At 42.0% G+C, this 24,537-nt stretch overlaps 1 protein-coding gene and 1 long non-coding RNA gene across 11 annotated transcripts in view; one reads left to right on the top strand and one right to left on the bottom strand.

Annotated features, from left to right (window-relative positions):
- Nucleotides 1-24,537, top strand: part of LOC130357035 (uncharacterized) — a 143,144-nt gene that overhangs the window by 31,954 nt on the left and 86,653 nt on the right. For both annotated transcript variants that reach the window (XR_008889077.1, XR_008889078.1), the window contains exon 2: nt 23,068-23,182. This is a non-coding gene — a long non-coding RNA (uncharacterized LOC130357035). The remainder of the gene's footprint in view (nt 1-23,067; nt 23,183-24,537) is intronic.
- Nucleotides 1-24,537, bottom strand: part of FAT1 (FAT atypical cadherin 1) — a 251,511-nt gene that overhangs the window by 194,233 nt on the left and 32,741 nt on the right. Inside the window, exon 1 of one of the 9 annotated variants that reach the window (XM_056559293.1) lies at nt 7,076-7,373. The exons of the other annotated variants lie outside the window; for them this stretch is intronic. The gene's annotated coding sequence lies outside the window, so the exon portion shown is untranslated. Of the gene's footprint in view, nt 1-7,075; nt 7,374-24,537 lie in introns of those variants that run through there. 9 annotated transcript variants of the gene reach the window in all.

Here is a 24,537-nt window from a genome sequence, read left to right as displayed (position 1 = left end):
TTCTGTTCCTGTTAAAGTCTTAAGGGCCTAGATACTGTGAAAGGTCAGCCAAAAGTACACACCTTCTGGTGTTGTAGACAAATACTGTTTTAAGCGTAGTGGAGCATATTGTAGTCCCCTCATATACGCACTAAGTATGTCAGGCAGAGAAGTGCCAGGACGTGCACTGAGGGGTGGCCGAGGCCTAAATTCATCAGGCAGAGGCAGACTAGGGGCGAGTGGCAGCAGGAGTCGCAGCGAGAGGCCTGAGCTCCCAGTATCAGCTAGCGGTTGTGTCTTGACCAGCAACCCATCAGCCGTTACACCCCCTTCCATAGGCTTGCATTGAGGGGACGGGTCATGACATCACGAGCTCCCGGCGCTGGCTCCAGCGTTCGGAACAGTTTGTTCCAAATGCTGAGCAGCAGAGTACCCCTTTAAGGTGCTGCTCTCCAGTTACGGATATTCCTCAGCATCAGACCACAAGTAAGTATTGAGGATATGCATTAGCTAAAGCTTAACTTTTCTTAGGATAAAATATATGTACACTAATTTTTTTTGAAATCAAACAAAAGGAAAGGTGTACAAAAACACCATGTGCCACCTACACCACCAAGTATTGATGTGAGGCAAAGACCTCTAAAAGATGGAAAGGAACAACGTATGGTCCTTTGTAACTGGTGGCGGTAATAACTTCCCCTGTAAGGCCCTACTCTCGCATCATTAATTCCCTTCTTGGCAAGTTTTGTTCACCCAAAAAAGGGCAGACCCATACAGGAACCTCTCCCTATTTCCACCTACAAACACTGCCATTTCACAGGGTTTTAAGGTGGAAATAGGGAGAGTGTCCTGTGTGGGGCCACCCTTTTAAGGGCGAGTAACACTTGCCAAGAAGGGAATTGATAGGGCGAGAGTAGAGCCTTACAGGGGAATTTTTTACTCCCACCTGCTACAATGGACAATGCATTGTTCCTTTTCACGTATTCGAGGAAAGTGTTACTCGTCTTAAAAAGGGCATCCCCACACAGGAACCTCTCCCTATTTCCACCTAAAAACCCTGGGAAATGGCAGTGTTTGCAGGTCGAAATAGCGAGAGGTTCCTGTGTGGGGCCGCCCTTTTTAGGGTGAGTAACACTTGCCAAGAAGGGAATTAATAATGCAAGAGTAGGGCTTTACAGAGGAAGTTTTTATCCCCACCGGTTACATTGAACCATACGTTGTTCCCTTCCACCTTTTAGAGGCCTTTGCATCACATCAATACCTGGTGGTGTAGGTGGCACATGGTGTTTTTTGCACACCTTTCCTTTTGTTTGATAAAAAAAAAAAAATGTGTTTTTTTTTACGTAATGCATATGCTCAATACTTACTTGTACACACTAACACTTTTACAAAAGAGACTGTTTTCTTTTGCATACATGCCTCAGCTACTATTCTGATCCTGCCACACATCTGATGTCAAGTTCTCCTTTTTTCACCCACCTTCATCACCGGGTATTGGCATTGCCACCCACCGACCCAATATGTCACCAGGTCCCTTTCAGGACTCCTGATACTGCTGATGTCACCTCCAGGCTGTCTCATTCTGCCACCATATATTCTCCTCATGCTGCTGTCAGCTCCAGGCTGTCTCATACTGCCACCATATCCTCTCATCATACTGATGCCATTTCCAGGCTGTCTCATTCTGCAACTATATGGCCTCCTCATGCATTTGCCACTTCCAGGCTGTGTCATTCAGCCACTATATGGTCTCCTCATACTGATTCCACATCCAGACTCTGTCATTGTGCCAATCTGTGACAGTGATTATAATAGAAATGCCTATAATCTGCATGTCATACTGAATAACAGTATTATTTCACTAACACAGCTCACACCCTATACGTATTACAGCAAGGCAAAGTGTTCTACACCCCAATTGAGGCTCTCTGTAGGCCAGAAATAGCCATTTTTAATACAGATTTGCCACAAATAAATTCCGACGGAACCACATTTTTCCGAAAAATTTGGCGAATCGGCCAAATCGAATTTTTCAGAAATTCGCTCATCTCTAATCAGGATACCTTTCCATAACAGTGACATACCCTGAAAACACAGTGTGAATGGGGCCTTACAGACTGTTACTGGTAATAAAGTCATTGCGACGTGTATACAGCAATCTGTGGACTTGTGAATAACATCTCACTGTGAAGCACAAAGTCTACACAATATTGTTACCAGAACCGATTTCTGGGACACTTCATTATTTTCAACAAAAAATTGTTTGGTGTGTAATCACATTTGGACAATAGGTTTAAGCAACCAAGAGAGATCTGCACATGTGGGATAAATAGCCTGGGGACCCACAAAGGGTTATAGGACTTCTAGTTCCACAACAGCTGGCAAGCCACAGCATGTAGGACAATAAAGCACTGTAAAGCTCCATGACAGATCTATAAAAAAAAAAAAAAAACTTCCAGCATCACCCCATAATCTTGCTGTTCAAACTGTTGTACAAGCATTTGCACGGCGCTGATACTGCCCCTTTGTTTCACGTTTACATACCCCCCAGCAATGAATAGGTTAATGTTGCAATTAGACTTTCCATTGTGCCCTATATAGTGCAGGCAGATCGGGTAACACTGTGTCCTGCATTGTTAGAGCCATACAGAGGTAATAAAAGTTTTCATTTCTTTCTCTCCACCCTAAAGAGAGCCTCCTGTTCTTTCCCAGCTCATGAAGTCCCATCCCTGCCCCCATCCACTGGGATCCGAGCCAGCAGCAACCCCCACCACACAGACCTGCGGCTCTCACCAACAAATCTGTCTGCACCCCAGCAAACACCCCTCATCCACCATGCTTTATCTCAGGGCATCAGTTTTCATGTCACTGGAGGCACTTTCCTCTCCCTCCAGGCTATCCCAGAAAAGTACAGCACAATTTACACCATGACACATTATTGGTCTGGGATATACCTCCTCCACATTGCGATATATAAAGTGTTAGTTCTGTGGTCAACCCATGCACTCCAGCTCACGGCCCAACCCTTTCTGGGGTCACTGACTAACTTTCTGAGGGCTCTGTGGACTTCAGGTCCAGCATGGTGGTCTTGGATCCCTCTTCCTCTCTTTCTTTCTTTGCTCACCCATCCCCCATAACTCATGGACAGCCACATCACACTCCATGTGCTGAGGCCCAGGCTAGGAACTATTTTTTCTTGGCACAGTAAACTAAAGTGCACTCTGTGTAAAAAGCTGCAGGAGCCATGTGGCTGCTGGATGATTATAGTCCTCTGTGAATACAAAAGCATACGCCTAGAATCCTATATCACAGTTGCTGCCAGGACTTGCTACTTCCACCCAGTAATGTATAAAGAAAGACTTAATACCTCTGCCTGTGTTTAACTCTTGTATAACCAGGCTCCAACTCTATGTATCAGGGAAAAGCTGTATTTACATCAACACAAAAACAACATTGTATGAAGACAAATGTTTATCAAAATATTATGAATAGAAACATGTTGTTCAATTGATAAATGTTGCCATGATTAAGAACATATTTGTTCGAAACGCGTCGGTGGACGGGGGTTTTTAACTCACTAGAGCACTTTTTTGTTATGTGTGTTTTCATTTCATCATTTTTTTTATATGATATGAATTAAAGTTACCTATTTTAAACTATTTTTGGGTGGAGCTGGAACCCCTGTCTTTTCGCATGTTGATTGTATCAACCAAGGATGTGGCTTGGCTCTTGTTTCCTGTGGTCCCTGCAAATGGACATCTTCTCCCTTAATATTCTTTTTTTTTTCTTTTTCTCAACTGCATAGGGGAATTCTCCCTGCCAGAAGACCCCAACATTTCCCCGAAGCAGACACAGGTGATAAACACAGGTTATAAAAAAGACTATCCACAGACAGTAGCGTATAAGAGTGTCATGCACCCTGCAGCAAAAAAGCACTAAACTCGACATTACTGTCTCATAAATCAGGGGGGAGAAGGACAAATTCTCTGCATCATAGACACAGGTTTAAGACCTTGTAGTATTTGTCAGCCTACTGTTACATTCCTTCCAGCAAGGTCACAGATGTGGGGGGGGGGGGGGGTGTCAGTAAGAAGCAGCTTAATGGGCTGTCAGGTAACAGTCACTTATCAGAGGGGTTCTAGGGGATGTGCACAGCTGTGATTACTGCGGGCAGAGCTATTCCTTCACCATGTCACCTGCTTATGCCCAGCGCCACGTGATAGCAAATTAATCAAAGCTCCCCACTTTGCAGGGAATTAAGGAAATTTGGTGGAACCTCCCTGGAGAGCATGAGATTGTGATAGAGGATATACAGTGGTCCCTCAAGTTACAATATCAATCGGTTCCAGGACGACCATTGTATGTTGAAACCATTGTATGTTGAGACCATAACTCTATGGAAACCTGGTAATTGGTTCTGAAGCCACCAAAATGTCATCCAAAAATAGAAAAAAGTGAGGATTAAACAAAAATAAGTAGATAACTAATAAAGATAAAGCAAGATCATACATATAAAAGTAAGAAAGATCTGCTGGGAGCTGTAAATCACTGTCTGTGTCAGCATTTCCCAACCAGGGTGCCTCCAGCTGTTGCAAAACTACAACTCCCAGCATGCCCGGACAGCCTTCGGCTGTCCGGGCATGCTGGTAGTTGTACTTTTTGCAACAGCTTTAGGCACCCTGGTTGGGAAACGCTGGTCTATGTAGAGGACAGGAGCTTCTTCAGGGTCCTGTACAGTACACGCAATGTCCTAAAAATGTAAAATGGAACCCCCCTAACCTGGTGTAATACCTCGCTGTAGGGGGCGCTACCAGACACCAGTCAGTGCATGCACTTCAGTAATACAGGGGTTTTACCAGTGAATGACCATTCTGATTGGTCAGTTCTTCCAACCATTGACACGTTTCACAGATCTGGACTGTCTGTAGCATTGTATGTTGAGTCTGGTTTCAAGTTTCAATGGTCCAGAAAAGACCATTGTATGTTGAGGCTATTATAAGTTGAGGGATCACTGTATGTATGTGTCTGTATGAGAGAGTCTTACAGTATATAACTTTGCTGCTCGGGACACAGAACATGTCTAAGGCTTTATCACCACAATCTTCATAGTCATGTGAGATATCCAGAGAACCACAGCATAGAATCTGCCAAAGGCGTAACTAGTTTTAGCGCATAGTTATGAATAATGACTGGATCTGTGATACCTCAATGATGGGATGTGTTCTGATGGTTTTCATTGATTGTAAAGTCCAGTAGGGGTAGTCTGATTGCTGGTAGAAGCATTGACTATACTGCTTCTTAAAGGGGTACTCCGGCGCTTAGACATCTTATCCCCTATCCAAAGGATAGGGGATAAGATGCCTGATCGCGGGGGTCCCACCGCTGGGGACCCCCGTGATCTTGCACGCAGCAACCCTGTTAAAATCAGTCCCCGGAGCACGTTTGCTCTGGGTCTGATTACTGACAATCACGGGGGCTGGAGCATTGTGACATCACGGCTCCGCCCCCTGTCACATCATGCTCCGCCCCCTCAATGCAAGCCTATTGGAGGGGGCGTGGTATCTTTGAGGGGGTGGGGTGTGACATCACACAGGGACGGAGCCGTGACATCACAATGCTACGGCCCCCGTGATCGCAAGTAATCAGACCCGGAGTGAACATGTTCCGGGGACTGATTTTAACGGGGTGCTGCATGCAAGATCACGGGGGTCCCCAGCAGCAGGACCCCCGCGATCAGGCATCTTATCCCCTATCCTTTGGGTAGGGGATAAGATGTCTAAGCGCCGGAGTACCCCTTTAAATATTGACCCAAAGTGCAAGAAGTAACCATCTACTGTCTTGTTTATTTAAGATGACAGTGAGGGGCTGGTTACATCTACAGCTTCTTCTTGTCCAGTATATAATAGATATCTACATCCAAGTAATACAGGGAAATGACTCATTGCAAACAATAACTATAACATATTGATAGGCTTAATTGAAAGTTAGATTATGAGCCCCATTGGGGACAAGGACTGATCTGAGTGATGGTGGCACTATATGCATAAATTTACTATTTATTATTATTATCATTGTTATTAGGATAATCCATCCCTATAAATAAGATAAATAAGTTTACCCTAGTGAAATATATCAGGCATACAAAAACACACAGTGCAACAATAAAGATGTCAGCTTAGCAATCATTTAGATTGAGCGTCATTGTTCCTGATGGAGATAAATGCGATAATCAGATCTCGCTCATCTACTAAATATCATCAATCGCTTATTAATAATTCATCAGCTCATCAGACGCACATGTCGTCCTTCCAAATAACAATCCATCAATATCTTAAAAGTTCTTTAATAAATTTTGCTAACGATGTAAACAACCTGAACATATAGTGTCCAGTCGGTTTAGAATGGAGTATCGATTGTCGCTCTTCCGTCACGGTATCGGCTAGATCAGGCTATAAGTCCATAGTGGACTTAAAGTTTAATCACAAGCTCTCTCTAGTTACAGTGCCTGATGTCCAGAGAACACGAAGACAAAGACAAGGCTCTAGTCCCTTATATGGTGCAGTGAACTGGCACATTATGAATGATCGCTAACAGTGGTGAATTCTTGACTTCAGGAGAAGGGGGATATATCTTAATTATTAACCGTCAGTCTCTGTGCTGCCTCCTGCTTGGTGGGAACAATACCCAGCTTATTGTGCGTGCATGGAGAAGTTACAGCGCAGTTCATATGGCAAAAAAACACGCTATTCAACGGGATTGCTTAATCCAAAGTTTTTATCCTTCTCTTCTCATGTATAACATGTACTGAATCATCAACATGCAGATATACAATGGATATTCACCCAGTGATGAGTAGCGAACACCGATTCGGCATTATCCGCACTCTTCTGCCTCTGCCGAGGTCTCACCTCCTTCAACCCAAATCAGATGCATCTCCTCAGGGTAGAAAAATCAGCAGCTCAGCGTACCTGAGTGCCGTCCGTAAGAAGTTACAGCGCAACCTCTGCTCCACCACCGTACATGATAAACGAATCATTGACGCTGAAAAACCGCATGCACCACAAAGCACAGCACTCAGACAAAGATCTTCACTCACCTCAATACTGGTTAAGTCCTATCTCCTTACTTCCAGCTAGAATGCACAACTCCATGAGGATTCTTACTTCTTCTTTCTCTTTTTCAACATATCCACAGAGAAATGAAGCAACAAGTTCTACAACAATCCGCATTCCTGGTCATGGCCCCTCCAGATCTCGTGTATTGTGGGGGGGGAGACTGCTCTCTAGCAAGTATGGTGGGCAAGAGTAACCTCCAGAGATTTAGGACATGTCCCAGCAGAGCACAAGTGATTGAAGTTGCTAGAGAGAGTGCGGTGCTCCCTGTGCCTGCCTCTCCTGCACTGGGACAAGCTCACAGGAGAGACGCTGACATCACATCCTTCTCCTCCCCCTCACTTTTGTGGACTTAGGATAAACTGGAAATTTCAAGGGGGAGCGAAAAGGTGTCCTGTGCAGCAGAGCAGCCGGTGTGTTCTGTGCTAGAACTGCAGCTCCATATGCACGGGCAGGAGAAAGTGATGTGAACCAGCTCACCCTGGCAAAGACATAATATTAAGGGGACGTTCCCACCTGGCGTATTTTGCTGCGTATTTACTGTATTTTATTTCCCATTGAAGTCATTGGGTAGGAAAATACGCAGCAGAAAATACATAGCAAAATACATCAGGTGGGAACGTACTCTAAAGGGTTATTCCAGCCATAGACATCTTATCCCCTATCCGAAGGATAGGGGATAAGATGTCTATGGCTGGAATATCCCTTTACGGTCTATTAGAAGCTGTGTTCAGTCATTCAGTTTACATTGAAATCTACAGCAGAAAATCCTGTGCATCAAATCTGCGCAGAATACTGTACGTGTGAATAGACCATTAATGTATAAATCTGTTACATCAATACATAGCAATATGCTCTCTAATAGTATTACAAAATATGTGTTTGTTTGTTTGTTTGTTTTTTTGTTTTTTTTTTGCAATAAAATGTGTGCATTAGTATAGGCATTTTTTTGTGTGGTGTTTTAGCCTGTGTTTTACTTCTTTGATCATGTGATTTATGGATTTCTACTGAAGAACATAAGGGTAAAATGCTACAAAAAAAGATAATTTTTTTTTTGATTATTAAATTTTTGTGCCAAAATGTCAACAAAAGTGCCCAACAGACGCAAGACAGTTTTCAGTTGAAAAACAGCAGTTAGATGTCAAATTCAAGTCAATAGGGATTTATGAAATGCCAAACCCACGTGGCAAATTTTGTCTTTGGCAGTTTTTCACCCCTCTTTTGTGTTTTTCTAAATGTTTTGGCTCAGTGACAGTTTAAAAAAAAAAAATCGAAACATGTTGAGACTAATGCCTTTTTCACTAAAATCTTGCAGTTTCTCTCCCATAGATGTCTATGAGAGAGAAAAATATTATTAAAAATGCAATGCTGAGGAGACTTATCAAAACCTGTCAGATTGCTTCTTTCATTTTTCATAGGCCTCTTTAAAAATAAACAAAGCAATCTGACTGGTTGCTATGGGTAACTGCACCACTCTTCCTCTTCACAGGTTTTGATGAATTTCCTCCTGTGGGTTTTGCATTGGTGTTTTTCTGGGGTTTTCCATCTTATTTTTTAATCTAGAGTTAAAAAAAAGAGGTGGACACAGAAACAGGAAAGAAACACTGTTACTGGCCCAAGATATTTAACTAAAGGGAGCTAGACATGTTTTTGTTTAATAAAAAAAAGCTGCCACTCAAACTTTAAATTGGCACTGTCATCAAACTTTTTTTTTTAATATGTTGTAGTACTTATGCACTACAACATATCTCTAATATACATTCATTATTTTTTTTTCCATTATTTTTTTTTCCATTTCCATTAGGCTACTAGGGGTCTCCCTTCTAGTGGCCGGCTGCAGCCTGGCGTGACGTCACACTTGAATTCGGACTGATGCTGGCTGGGCAATCGGTCCTAATTCACTCGGCCTGCACTGGCTCCCTGCCTGTCAATCAGACAGACGGGAGCGTGTGTTTTGAATAAAGAGGATGCGCGCAGGCTCCCTGGCCTCGCATGCCGGCCCCGGCTCCCGGAGTGAGGTAAAATTTAATGTGCCGCTGCTGCTAAGCAGTGCTGCGCTAGGACTGCCCTGCACTTTATTCTTTTTCGGGCGGGCGGAGGGGGGGGGGAGCGGGTTGTGCGGCGGCGTTCGGGGGAGCGAGATGTGCGTCAGCTACGGCCATGTACTGTTTTCAACACAGTGTGTCTCCAGTTGTTTCACCACTACAACTCCCAGCATGCCCTGACAGCCAATAGATGTTAGGGCAAGCTGGAAGTTGCAGTGGTGAAACACCTGGAGGTACACTGTATAGGTGAACTAAGGGCGGAAGTGTGCCCCCCAGCAGGCATCAGTGACATCACGCCTGCTGGAGAAGTCTGCCTGGCAGACAAAAAGGCATTTTTAATATAGTAAAAAAAAATAAAAATAAAGGTAGTGAGGGGGTTAGGGATAGATGGGCAATAGGCAGGGACAGAAAAAAAAAGATGGTGAGAGCTACTCTTTTTGCATTTTTAAGGGGAGGGGTGGAGAGGTCACTGCTTAACATATGTGATAAATACATTAAGTGAGGGGCATTTATCAAATGTCAACTTGCTTTTTGCTCACATAAGAGCAATAGCAGTTGCCGGGAAAGTGGCGTCCATGTGCTAAATTTATCAAATGGCGCACGGACATTATTGAATGCCCAATGAGCTGCTCTGGCTAAATTTCGCAGAGCAGTGGCAGGCCGTGCGACAATTGTATTAAAAGTTGCACAGACATTAACACAATTGTCGCATCGAGTGATATAGGGGAAGGGTTGAATTGCCCTGTGATTTCTTTTATATCTGGTCCATGCGACTTTTTTGAGACTTTTCACTGAAAAGCCGCACATGATAAATTAGTGACCACTGCACAAAGTGTTGTTTCCTTGTAAACATAGAACATATAGCAAATAGTTATTGTTTTACTATATTCTTCCAGTTATTTTATGTAATGCATCGTATCGGTAGTGATGTGTGAAAAAAACATTATGAAAATTCTAGCCATATTTCACACTTTGTTTTGCAGGGCTGCTGGATATACAGTATGTCTCCAGATGTTGCAAAACTACAACTCCCAGCATGCCCAGACAGCCAAAGGCTGTCCGGGCATGCTGGCAGTTGTAGTTTTGCAGCGGCAGGAGGCACACTGTTTGGAAAACATTGTGTTATATTAATAAAAATGTCTGATCTGTTGCTATCTGGGTTTAAAAACTGCATATTCAGGAGTATAAACAGATATATTCTCCAACCAGTGGCTGTGCTATAGGACTATACTAACACTGGGATTATTATAAGAGTATTATGAGCAATTGATGCCAAGCTTAGAATTATATCACTGTTACTAAGCTCCTTGGTCTGAACCACACAAGAGACACTTGACAATGCAGTCAGCACTAAGGCCATGTTCACACAACAATTCCACTCGGAAATTCTGTTGCAGCAGAGTCCCATTGTTTTCAATTCTTTCGGCGGAATCCACTCAGAAATGCATTTCCGTCTATGGAATGGTCCTATTGACAGCATATTCTGCCGGTGCTCAGTATTTGCAGAATTTCCGCCCTTGTATTCAAGAAATGTTTTGCAATGTAAACGTTGCCTAGTAAGCTTGCACCACCATAAAACAAAGGTAATCATTAAGACAGTGTTTTCCAAACAGTATGTCTCCAGCTGTTTCAAAACTACAACTCCCAGCATTCCTGGAATGCCAAAGGCTGTCTGGTCATGCTGGGAATTGTAATTTTTGCAACAGCTGGAGGCACACTGTTTGGAAAACACTGTATTAAGGTCTATGAGGAGGTGGACAACGTTGAGTGGGGGATTAATCAAACCTTAGACAGAGGAAAGGTTGATTAGTTGCCCATAGGAACCAATCAGATCGCTTCTTTCATTTTGTAGAGATCTTTAAAAAAAAATTAAAGAGGCAATTCATGCTGGGAGTTGTAGTTTTGCATCAGCTGGAGACACTGTTTGTAAAACACTCCGCTCCTAGACATCTTATCCCCTATGCAAAGGATAGTGATAAGAAGTCAAATTGCGGGGTTCCGGCAGCTGGGGACCCTGCGATCTCCCTGTTGCACCAGATATTCGTTTAGAGCGTTGGGTGCAGCACCAGAGGCTTGTGACGCCACAGCCGTGCCCCGCTCGTGATGTCATGGCTACGCCCCCTCAATGTTAGTCTATGGGAGGAGGCGTGATGCCTTCATGCCCCCTCTCATAGACTTGCATTGAGGAGAAATGGCACGGCCATTGATTGATGTCACGAGCCTCCGCCTCGCATCGCTAGTCATCCGTCATGGCACGGATGTCTGGGGTGCCACAGTTGAGATTGCGGGGGGTCCTTTGGATAGGGAATAAAATGTCTAGGGGAGGAGTACCCCTTTAAGGTCTATGAGGAGGCGGACAACATTGAGTGGGAGATTTATCAAAACTCGTACAAAGGAAAAGTTGATTTTGTAGAGATCTTTAAAAAGAAATGGAAGAAGCGATCTGAATAGTTGCCACTGGTCAACTTTTCCTCTGCACAGGTTTTGATAAATCTTCCCCATTGTCCCTAGATTTTTACACAATAAATTGTCCTGTTTTATTCTTTGCTTATTTCAATGTAATAAAACAATGAACTGATTGTGATAATTTGTAATAAAGTTACCTATGGTGATTTTAATAATGTTCTTATATTTAAAGAAGAACTCTGGTATATGAGTACTTATTACCTATCCACAGGATTCCGTAGATAGGGGTATAAGTACTCACATACCGGAGTTCCCCTTTAAGGCCTCACGGACATGACTGTAAGTCTGTCCACAACTCAAGCAAGAGCAGAACTGAATAAATGTTTAGGGACAAGGCTTTAGGGGGTTGAACCAGACTTCTGCAATATACTTGTAAATCCAACAAGAAAGGCTGCACTCCAGAAGTATCAAAAAAAGGGTGTGTTTATTTTCCCAAAGTGACAGGACTGTGATGTTTCTGCTCTTCATCAGACTTCTGTCTTCTGGGTGAATAAACACACAGTTTTTCAATCCTTCTGGATTCGGCCATTCTCACTCGATTGATTGTGAGCCTATGGTGTCCTACATCCAGAGTCATGAAGCATATTGTCCTGTTGGACCAAAAGGAAAGATTATTGCTTCTGGTAAACAGCGGAAGGAGTGTTTCCTTGTTCATCGATCGCCGTGTTTCCTTGTTTCCTTGTTCGCCGTTCCTATAAATAGATCGGCACTCATATAAGGAGTCTTTACAGGGCTCAATTGTCACTCATGTACCCCCTTAATTGGGTAATGCATGTGGATGGCTAAGGATATATGAATGCAATGAGCAGATCAACAAACATTTTCTTATTTGATGGCCGATCGCTGACCATTTTACACAGGCCAGTTATCGGGAATGAGAGTTTCTATGAACATATTATTCAGCCCATAATTGGCCTATGTAAAACAAACTTTGAAAGTGTTTAGAAGTGAACATCTACATGGACCATCCAAGGATAATGCAGCCACTCGCTCCCTGTGATTGGTTATTGTGAGGGTCCCTTTTCAACAAGCAGCAATTGATTTAATTCAACAGAAAAAAGAGAGTGTTCCTGTTACATATGTATTTTGCTTGGCTCTAGCACCACTTCTGTCCTCTTCTTGCCATGCAGGGCAACCTACCTTGTCCTCTTGACAACAGTTCTGCACGTTGCAGGACTGTTTGTCAATGACTGAAGTGCCGCTGGCCTATCAGAAGGTGAGAGCTCCAGGTCAATTAGCTGGTGGGATAAGATTTAAACTGATCTCCATCTCAGTGATATAATTGAGGTTCACCCTGTCACTACCATTCCTGTTTCCCTGTGTCCTTCTATTTGTTTTGTGTTACTATGACCTGACCTTTTGCTTGCTCCATCTTACTTTGCACTTTGCCACTCTCTAGGTTTTACCCTTGCCTGCTTTGTCTCTTATTTTGTACTATGTTGCCCTGTTGGTTCTGACCTTTTGACTTGCTCTTGTCTACTCTCCTGTATTCTGATTTGGTCCTTTTTTTTGTCTGAGTGTTTTTGGCCTTGACTGTTTGACGCTTCTTGACACTTCTGCACTTAGTTTAGGGACCATCGCCCAGTTGGAGGCTGCTGTTTAGGGTGGATTTTCCAAGTAGGTAGGGACAGTGGTTGGGGCTAAATCTAGGTCTGTACTGATCCCTACTCCCCCCATGACGGATTTAGGATATAACCAGTGCTGTATTACAGGAGTGTTAGGTTGCCATTATGTGGTGACTATGGCTCCATAGTATTATAGATTCTACTGTGCATATGGAAGTTACAGCTAATGTGGCCCAGCACCACCAGTTATCTTTTAAGCAGTTCTTGAGCTTGAAAAACATGTAAGAATGTGGATGTAAGGTGTTAGAAATTGCTGCCCGGCTAGTGAGACCAATTTGAACCGGCTGGTGAGACCATTTTCAACTTTATCAAAGACACCACAACCAACCAGCCATGAAGCCGGGTATCATGACAAACAAACATGGTATCAATCCCTTATTGCAGCTTCAAAAATACAGACATATAATATAATACAAAATATGCAGGTCCCATGACATGAAGAGTTAAAACACAAAAGCCTTATCATGCAGAATTATAGTTAGGGAACCCCAACATTGCTCATGGGAACCTCCTATACACATACATGTAAAAGCCTATGTTAGCATTTGTGTTAGAAACTCAAAAAAATTCAGTCAGATTTGACATAAAGAAAAGCACTGTATGGAATGCTACTCTTCCTGTCAAAATGACAAACATCTTGACAGAACCCAATGGAATCCATTATAATTCAATGGGGTCTGATGTTGTTAGTCATGCAGAATATCTGTCACTGTACCTTTCATTCTAAACATAGCTCAATCTGCCACATTCTAGGAAAATCATCAAATATTCATTATTATTATCATATTTGTAGTCACCTGCTCCCTCATTACTGTAATTCTGAAAAGAAGATTGAGTATGCATGGCCATAAAAAAGCATTCTGCTGAGAACAGAAAGGACAAACATTCAGGTTGGTGTCTCCAACAAGGCCTAGTTGAATCCCACATATGTCACAATATCTTTCATAGAGGTTAAATGGTGAAATTCCACCCACCTATCTAAAAAGTACACAAACACTCAGACATGTTCACACACGGTGTGGTGCATATATATTGTATACAGGTTTTGATGTAAAGCCTGATTCACAATGACAGCTCCACTTGGAATACACTGACCTATTAACTGTGTCAGTGGCATTACATAGCAAGAAAGATCCTCACATATTTAAGATCTAAGGGTGTGGAGGTTCAAAGGTCAAATGCAAAGACCATGTGGAGATTTTTAAAGGAGTTACGACTATATAAGTCCTAGTACATTTCATCAGACTGTAAATTAAGGGGTTGTATACTTTAACAAGCCTAGCTCATATGACAGATCCTCTTCCCAAAAGCTTGGAGCACCCGCTAAGTTATTTTTGACTGTAGACTCACACTTGTTATGCCTTTGTATACCGTGTTGAAGGTAAAACCAAAATAAGGCATGTGCCCTATAGTATGGATCTTTAATGCTAAATGTTGCAATGCTTTTAAACCTACTATCAAGTGTTGGTTTCTTATTTTGTAACAGAAGCTCACAAGCTGGGTGTCTCATTTGTGGGTCTACTCTTGCATTTAGTACACAGTATAGTTTATGTATGAATATTCAAACAAGGATCGATGGGCAATGTTCACTCCACAACTCTCATAATCCATCTATATCTTGGTTTGTTGTCATGTAGGCACACAGAAAGAAGCCAGACCAAGACCAAGACCAGACTAGGACAACACTTCATGGTAGGCAACACATGAATAATAACTTCCAACTCCTTATGAAACTTTAATGCTTTATTCCATTCTTAGAAAAAGTCAGTATACTAACCAACACATTTCTGACACTACATAGAACCTTATTCATAGCTTTAACATTAGAAAAGTGTTAACCCAAACTGACTTTCCTGGGGGTGGTGACTTTCCATGTATAGGTTCTGTGACCTGTGTTCTTCAGAAACTCTGTGCGCTACATCCAAGTTGAAAGTTTGGGTTTATCATACATATGTAAATATGTGAATAAGGGCACATGTAGCATTTGAAATATGTTGTGTTGTTTTGTTTACTGACCTTTTATAAAAATTTAATAAAGCAGCAGAGCTGAATTTCTTTTATTAGTGTGTTGTCTACTATGTATGAATAGTTTTCCTGGATGTACACATAAACTGCCTACCAGTGGTGGACATCAGTTATGGTGGTTGTGTTGAAAAATTCTATAGGGGGAGATACATATTTATTTCTTTATTTATTTATTACATCTATATTACATTTGTGTGGTGTTCTATAGAACTGAAAGAGACATATAGTGACCTAACTGTAGCTTAGTAGAACTGCTTGGAAAAGAGGCTGCTGTGGCCCACATGCCCTATATACATAGGTATAACGTGAAGCTCTCAGACTCCAATGGAAAATCTGGGTACCCAACTCCAGCTATTACACAAATATGGTGCTTTTTTCCCACATAATTCAGAAAGACCTGGTATGTCTGCAACCTCTAAACCTATATATTGCGTGTAAATTTCAACAAACCCAAAATATAATGTGACTAAATGTTTTTCATAAAAAGGCACAGCTTAATACTGTGAATCTTTTTTTGTGAATTCAATGAATATATTCATATTATCATCTTAAACATAATATTATGTGAACTTATGTGTATCTCACATTTGTCTAGCGAGAGGAAATGTTTATAGGCACAGTCACTTTGCACTTAGTAGACTCTGCTCCCAGTGCTGACAGATGTACCATGTCCTCTTCATCCCAGATAAACTGCAGAGTTTTGTGCAAGTGACTTCACCAGAAAATGTAGATAATCCCACTCTACAAAGGCCAGATATAAATAACATTCATCAGGGGTCTGAGAAAACACCCCAACATCTATCAAGAACTTAAAGCCATTTCCATAAATAGTCATTTACCATAACAGACAGAGATTAGGAAGATCTGGGATTTGAGGAGCCGCAGTTCTGCAGACACAGATGTCTTACTTTAGGTTCAAAATATCATCACAGAGTAACCCAGGACTTGGTCACATATGATTGGAAATAGCTCCCAAAGCACTATGGGGGCAATTCAGTCCTAGAGGTGAATGGCCAAATCATCAGGAAATATATCTGACACTTGAGAACTGTGGACGGCGTTCTGAAGTCTCAGAAGACATAAATCAGACTGTGTCCAGCAAATGTCTTTTCAAGATGGACTTTGAAGTCACTTAGATCCTTAGACACAGCAAAAGGGCTGCCATCAGCTGTATCTGGGCCCCTTACAAATATCCACCTTGCTTCCCTTTGTTTACTTTTAGTAGCCACTGTCCCTTTTTGCTATAAGGGAAAGGCCACACATGACAAAATGTTGTGATTTAAACTGTAAATTTTCTATTAACAATTCCACAGTCCACAGCAGAAATCTATTTTGGTGCTGATTTGTTCCCGACTTTTTGCTGTGGATTTTCCTATGAGAAATGCAAAGTGAAAAAGAAAATCATTTGGGCAGATTCACTATTGCAATTGTACTAGATTTCTGGCATATTATTGACCCTAAAACTGTCATAGAGTACATGACTGACACCATGTTTATTATGTATTTAAGATACCTTTACATATTACCAAATCAATGATTCCAGGGTACAGTGGGGTCCAATTTTAAATGAACAAAACCACCTGGTCTCAAAATAGAGAAAATAAAAAAGGGGGGCACCATGTCTAGTACTGTCACAGCCGGATCCCCGGGCTTTTCCAGAGTGGTGAGTAAGCGGTTTGGTCGCATGAAAACTTATATTTTTCAAAAAGATTGTAAGGATTTACAATTTGCCATTATCTTTTAAAAGTTAAAGCAGGCTATACTATTAACCCAGTATTACGAGCCCAGCATGTGACTACATAGGTGCTCACAATCAGGGGCCTAGCTGTAGAGGTAGCAGTCGCACGGGGGCCCTGGAGCCTAAGTGGGCCCCAACACATCTGCCCCATAAGAGAGCAGTACAATAATTGACATATGGGGCCCTGTTGCAGATTTTGCATCAGGCCCCCCGTAGCTACAATCTACGCCTGAAACAAGTTTGAATTGTAACAATTAGGTAGATTTAGGCCCTCTTCTGATCACTGGCAGGACCTGCCGCTTTAGATGAGTATTGAGAGTTGCTTGCTGGATAGTCCAAGCGTCTTATTTTATGATTTACTAAGGAGATTAAATATTAATTCATAGATGTTGGAATCACAGTTGATATGGGATTTGTATAAAAAAATAATTAAGGTTAAGTTTTATGGCACCCCCAATTTATGATATGCCTGTTTGAATTCTTCTTAGGAACTTCCCAAGTGTCCAAAAAATGGGTGGATCCTTGGAAAAGGGGGTGTGATTTGGATTAAAGGAGACATGGATTAAGATGCAACACCATGGGCCAAAAGTATGCCAGCATTATTTACTAAAATTGCCACATTCTTAAACTGTCTAGTCTAAATTTACACTGTCTGAGAACTAGTTTCAGTACATCTGGGCTGCTGTGTTTAAAAATCCATAGTTTCAGATTTTGCTGCAGACCAGCAGCACTTCTTCAGCAAAATCTGCAATATTGCAGAGTGAGACTAGAATTCCACTGAAGTTTTTCAGGCAAAAACGTTGATAAAAACGCCCACTTGGTGCACAGCGTTTTTTCTGTGAAAAAACGCCGTCGCCAGATGTTAGCTGCAAGTCAATAGTGGAACTGAAAAAGGCCAGATCCACTTGGCGTTTTTCATTTTGGCGTTTTTTTTTTTATCCTTTGGACGTTTTTCAGCAATTTTGGGCTCAGAGACTGGTTTTCAAAAACATCCTCAAAATTCTAGTTTGGCTTTTTTATCGGGAAAATCTTGCCATTTTCCTCCCGTAGAAGTCTATGGGAGTGAAATAACGGCAAGAAAAATGGCATGTGTGTTTTAACTTTTGCATTTTTGCCGCGGTTTTTATTCTTTTTTAGGGAATTTAGCATCCAAAAAAGTGATGGAGATACCTTTTTTAATAAAATTTCGTAGGGTACCATTAAAAAAAAAAATAATAATAAAAAAGATACAGTAGTGATGGGAAAAATTGTATTTAACAAAATTTTTCTTTTTTATAACAACATTTTTATACATTTTTAAACAGGGAAACTAGGTAGCCAACAATAATAAAAATGAAATATAATTTTTATAATTAATTTTGTTAAGCTTTTTATTACTAATGAATTCTAATAATGTGTTGAATAAAATGTGTGTGTTTTTAACTTTTTTCACTTTTTTTCTTTTTTTTTTTACATTTTTGTAGGTAGTACTACTACTTCCATCATGGAACACTGTTCCATGATGGGAGTAGTAGTACCTGTACTAATTGACAGATCACAGTGGGTGTCAGAAGTGACACCCACTGCAATCCTCCGGTATTAGCTATAGAAGCAGCGGCAGCCGCACATGTCTGGTCCCCTGCCCGGCATTATACTCTGCTGTGCTGTGATGAGAAGTTCTCTTCACATCACAGATTCATATTTCCTGCTGAGAGCTGTGATTGGCCAGATAGTGTTGGCAACTCACAGCTCTCAGCGGCATATACAGATCTGTGATAACCTCACATCACAGCGGAGTATAGTGCCGGGCAGGGCACCAGACACGTGCGGCTGCCGTTGCTTCTATAGCTTATACCAGAGGATCACAGTGGGTTTCAGAAGTGACACCCGCTGTGATCTGACCTTAACTGCAGGTACTACTACTCCTAACATGGAGCACACTCTGCTCTATGCTGGGAGATGTGGTACCTGCATTAATAGACAGGTCGCAACAGGTGTCAGAAGTGACACTCGCTGAGATCTATTAGTACAGATACTACAGCTCCCAGCATGGAGCAGAGTGTGCTCCATGTTGGGAGCAGTAGTACCTGCAGTAAGGGACAGATCATAGCAAGTTTCACTCCAGACACCTGTTGTGATCATCCTGATGTGAATTTCGGGACTCAGCTGTGCTCACGGCTACAGAGCCCGGGAGAACAGTTGATCCTGAGCAGTAGATATATAGTGTATATCTACTGCTCAGCAAGAACTTACAGTGAGCCTGCAATGTGTATACAGTATACACATTGCTGGCTCACTTAAACCCTTGCTGAGCTGTGCACTATACGCCAGCCCGGAAAGTAAAGAGTTAACTTAAACTGCTGGACAGTGTAGGCTAACCCTTTGGCGTGGTTAACAATATATACAGCTATCTGTTTATATTCTATACAGAAGATAAAGAAGTCCACATACCTCCTTTCAGTCCCGGCTGGGTCAGTGTAGCTCCGCTCCCTAGTGATGATGTCATTAGGGGTGGAGCTACAGACAGGAGCCAGGCTGTTAAGTCTGAGGCACTGTTCACATTGTCCATTTTGTATAATGGGAACAGACTCTTCTGGCAGTGTCCTTTCAGACAGGGAGAATCCAGCTGTTGCTAAACTACAACTCCCAGCATGCCCAGACAGCCAAAGGCCAATTGGAGGCTCCCTGTTTGGATTAACATTGTATTATGGGCGCTCTCCCCAGCGGAGAGCACGAAAAATGTCCTAACCAATTTTTTGTGTTTTTCTTTTTTCTTCTCAGTTCAGATCTGTGTATGCAGAGGATTACGGTGGATTCAATGGATTACGGCGGATGAACTGGATTTTTTTTCTTTTAATAAAATGGTTAACGAGGGCTGTGGGGAGTGTTTTTTTAAATAAAAAAAAATTTCCAATGTGTCCTGTTTTTTTTATTTTATTGAATTTTCAGGCTTAGTAGTGGAAGCCGTCTTATTGACGGAATCCATTACTAAGCCGGGGCTTAGTGTTAGCCCCAAAAACAGTGTACCCTAACTCCCAATAATTCCCCCGGTACCCACCGCCACAGGGGTTCCGAGAAGAGCCAATACCAACAGGCCCAGACCGTCAAAAATGGCGCTCCTGGACCTAGGTGGTAACAGTCTGTTATTTAGGCTGGGGAGGGCTAGTAACAATGGTCCTCGCCCATTGTGGTAACATCAGGCTTTTGCTGCTTGGTTGGTATCTGGCTGTGAATGAAAATAAGGGGAACCCTATGCGTTTTTTTTTTATAAATAAATTAAAAAAATGCATAGTGTTCCCCGTATTTTTATTCTCAGCCAGATACCAACCAAGCAGCAACAGCCTAACATTACCAGGGTGGGCAAGGATCATTGTTACTGGCCCTCCATATTCTAAATAACGCTAGCCTGTTACCACCTAGGCCCAGGAGCACCATTTTTGACACTCCGGGCCTGTTGGTACCAGCTCTTCACGGCACCCCCTGTGGTGGTGGGTACCGGGGTAATAATTGGGGGTTAGCACTAGCTGTTTTTGGGACTAATGCTAAGCCCTAGATTGGTAATGGATTCCATCAATAAGACAGCCTCCACTACTAAGCCTGAAAATTAAATTTAAAAAAAAAACACAACACATTGAAAAATTATTTTATTAAAAAAACACTCCCCCAAAGCCCTCGTTTCATTTTATTAAAAGAAAAAAAATCCAGTTCATCCGCCGTAATCACTCGAATCCATCGTAATCCTCTGCATACACGGATCTGAAGTGAGAAGAAAAAAAAACACAAAAAAATTGGTTAGGCAATTTTGTCACTCTCTGCTGGGACAAGCGCCCATAATGCAATGTCTTCCCAAACAGGGAGCCTCCAATTTGGGGCAAAACTACAAATCCCAGCATGCCCAGACAGCCTTTAGCTGTCTGGACATGCTGGGAGTTGTAGTTTAGCAACAGCTGGAGTCTCCCTGTCTGGGAGGACACTGGCAGAAGGGTCTGTTCACATTATACAAAACGGATAATGTGAACAGAGCCTCACATTCTTATCAGCCTGGCTCCTGTCTGTAGCTCCGACCCCTAATGACATCATCACTAGGGGGTGGAACTACACGGGCCCGGCGGGGACAGGGAGCAAGGGAGGTAAGCAGACCTTGTCTTCTGTATACACTATATACAGCTATCTATAGCTGTATATTCTGTATACCGCCCATAAGGGCTATAGGAGCAGGGAGTCTTGTCAGTTTGGTGATGGGATTCCGGCTCCTGTATATTATATACGGGAACACAATGCCCCCTGTATACTATACGGCCGGGGAAGGTGAGTAGTGATGCTGTACATCACTCCTCATCTCCTTACACTCTGTGGACCGGGCGCTCAGCATCCAACCCACTGAGTGGTACCTGAAGACAGTGAAAAAACTGCCACAGGGGACAAAGCTGCCTGTTTCCACACACCAGGAAAAAGGCTAGAAAAAACACCCCCCCCCCCCCCAAAAAAAAAAATAACTGCCAAAACGCAGGGAAAATCTGTGACAGTTTTTCCTGGCATTTTTGCTGGTGGGAAAAAACCTCAGTGGAATCCTAGCCTCATTGAGGATTTTGACTTCCCCATTGGCCCTATAAACTGCAACATATTCCCAACCGAAATTAACGTGCTACGGAACAAAAATCCATACCCCTATGGGTTTGGTTTGGATTTTTTAAACAGCAAATCTTATCAGTTTCACTACTACTGTAAATGTTGTGGATGGTTAACACTAGGAAATTATCACTTTTTGTGTCCCTTCCATTGCCCACAGAGATTGTCCCCATCTTTCCCCGGACAAGGCAATATTGTGTTTGGACAATTATTATCCTATCTTCTCTCTATCCTCTCTGCTTCTGCACTTACTGTGTGTCAGTTTTTACTATAGCTCAGTCGTACTTTACATAAACCGGAAGGGTCAAAATAAAAACAATTAAAATAGATCCAGTCAATATTTGTGCACTAAAACAGTGCTGCAGTGCCTAAATACAAGGGGATCTAATAAAAAAATGAATGAATGCAGATTATGTGTTGTACTGTTAAGGATACATTTCATGTACATGTCTATTTACAATATTCCAAAGTATATTTTCATATAGACAGTTCATATAGGGAAATTCATATAGTGAGATTTGCAGACCATACAGTGGATGAGGATCCCACAATATTTCCATAGTAACAGCTATTAAGTTTACAAAACAAAACATCTTGGGTTTAGTACAGACATTCCTACATGTCTTCTACAGAAGAACTATATTTAATGTATTAGGGAGGCTACATCATCTTTTTGTTTAGATGCCAATGACGAAAAACTCTCTGGCTGTGGATTAAGTACCAGATTATTTTCATACAATTACATTAATATGTAAGAACTATCACTAGTGTAGCGGTTACTGACATTATTGCAGTGCTGGCGGGGGGGGGGGGGGGGGGGGGGTCAAAGAGTGTCCATCACAAGAAACATAATCTAGGCAAAGCAGCCACAGTAACTAACAAAGTAACTTGTGAATTAAAATGCAGTTGGGGGGATTTAGCCCCAGACTACGGCAGTGAATGATAGGGAATGAAAGAGTCTACTAACAAAAGCGTTGTCAACTGTTGAACAGCACATTCTCTTTATCTACATGCTCCCACTCCATTGTAGCAACTAGACAGCGAGCTGTCACCAGGGCCGGCACCATTGCATACGAGACCAAGACCACAAAGTCTGTGAAGTTCATGAACTGCTCCACATAATACTTTATACAAACATGTTGTGTTGTATTTCAATAAATTGTGGAAAAAAACACACACTGTACAAAGAAAATGCATCAAAATGACTCATTGGTCCTGTCTCCTAAGGTGCCCATACACCTCAGATTAAAGGAAATATATCATGCAGAAAAGTACATCACCTATCTGGGACCCTCCGCAATCTCTTGCATGGTACACCAGCTCACAGGTCACAGTGGTCGGACCTCACGTTGTCTAAAACTTATCCTTTTTCTGCTTGATTCTTCTCGTCTAAAGTTGATGAAATTGGAGGATTTTTACCAAAATGATCTTTTATCAGATGAAATTTAACAATAAACTATCTTTTTCAGCTGACCAATGACAGACTTATTGTCCAAAAAGAAGTTGGGCATTTTCGATCGAAAGCCTGATGAAGTAGTGCAAACCACGAAGCACGGGGGTCCCATGGTACCATGTCTGCTCCAGGTACAGGTCTCTTACAATAATATTGTATACCTATGTTCTTGATATTTGTACCACTGTTAGGTTAGTTTAACTATTCCTGTGGGAGTTGAACTAAGGTCATAACTATTACATCAATGACTGTCAATGTCATATGGGTATACCTTGTGCTCTTATCTTGGGGTGTATGTTTTTTATGGGTTAGGGATAATATCTATGTCTTTTTTGATTATTGTTTAATAAGGATTGTATAATTTTGGACTATACTGGAGTTGTACTTATTTCAGGTAGCACTTATAGGTTTATACTGATGAAAAAAAAAATGTTTGTTCATGTAGAATATCCCCTGAACATTCCCAGAATATTCCCAAAAAGATTGCTTGTCCTTCTTCAGGTAACAATGATCATGTATGGCCAGTAAGAAAAACTTTACCGGCCAATATCGACTAAAATATGTATGGCTTCATCTGTGAAATAAGTGAAGTATATGATCACCTATTAAGCAGGTTTCGTGTAGCGAGATTTCTAGTCAGGAGGTAGACAGCATAAGCTACTTCTCTTTTCTGAAGCTGGCCATACAAATAAAATAACTGTTGGTCCAATGCCTCCCCATACAGTGGGTGCTCAGGCAAGCATATGTTTTGCTGCTGAACATCTCTGTTGGCAGCTTATCTCCATGAGAACTGTTAAAATCCAGCAGTTGAACTACAATATGCCAGATCCATCTACATTTGCCACCAGAGAAGAGTCAGAAGGCCCTCATACACAGTGAATGGTCAGCTGTTCCCATTGAAATCATCAGGTTCTGCTGACACACATGCTATAAGTATGGTCAGCTTAAAGGGGTACTCCATTGGAAACATCTTATCCCCTATCCAAAGAATAGGCAATAAGATGTTAGATCGCGGGGGTCTCGCCACTGGGGACCCCCCGCGATCTCCGCTGCGCACACCCTGTCATTCGGTGCTCCATGCCAGATGACTGTCAATGCAAGCCACCACGACCCCTCCATTCACTTCTATGGGAGGAGGCGTGACGGCTATGTCCCATAGACATGAATCGAGGGGGCATGGCATGATGCCATGATTGCAGAAGCTGCATCGCGATCTAACATCTTTTCCCCTATCCTTTGGATAGGGGAAAAGATGTTTCCAATGGAGTACCCCTTTTAAAGTAGAGGGGATTTGCATTGAGTACTAAAAAAAATTACTTTCTCTGTAGTCAACCAACTAGACCTTGGTAAAGTGGTAAATCCTCCTTCCTCACTACACTCAGGAGATACCTGCACTAATAGCCCAATAATGATTGTTGGTGGACATTCTCATATCATTTCTACAATCTCTCAATTTCCATAGTTTTATAGGGATATATTGCAATAT

The sequence above is a fragment of the Hyla sarda genome, chromosome 1, assembly GCF_029499605.1.
Source record: "Hyla sarda isolate aHylSar1 chromosome 1, aHylSar1.hap1, whole genome shotgun sequence".
Classification (NCBI taxonomy): Eukaryota; Metazoa; Chordata; class Amphibia; order Anura; family Hylidae; genus Hyla; species Hyla sarda.
This window is presented reverse-complemented; position numbering and strand designations above follow the sequence as displayed.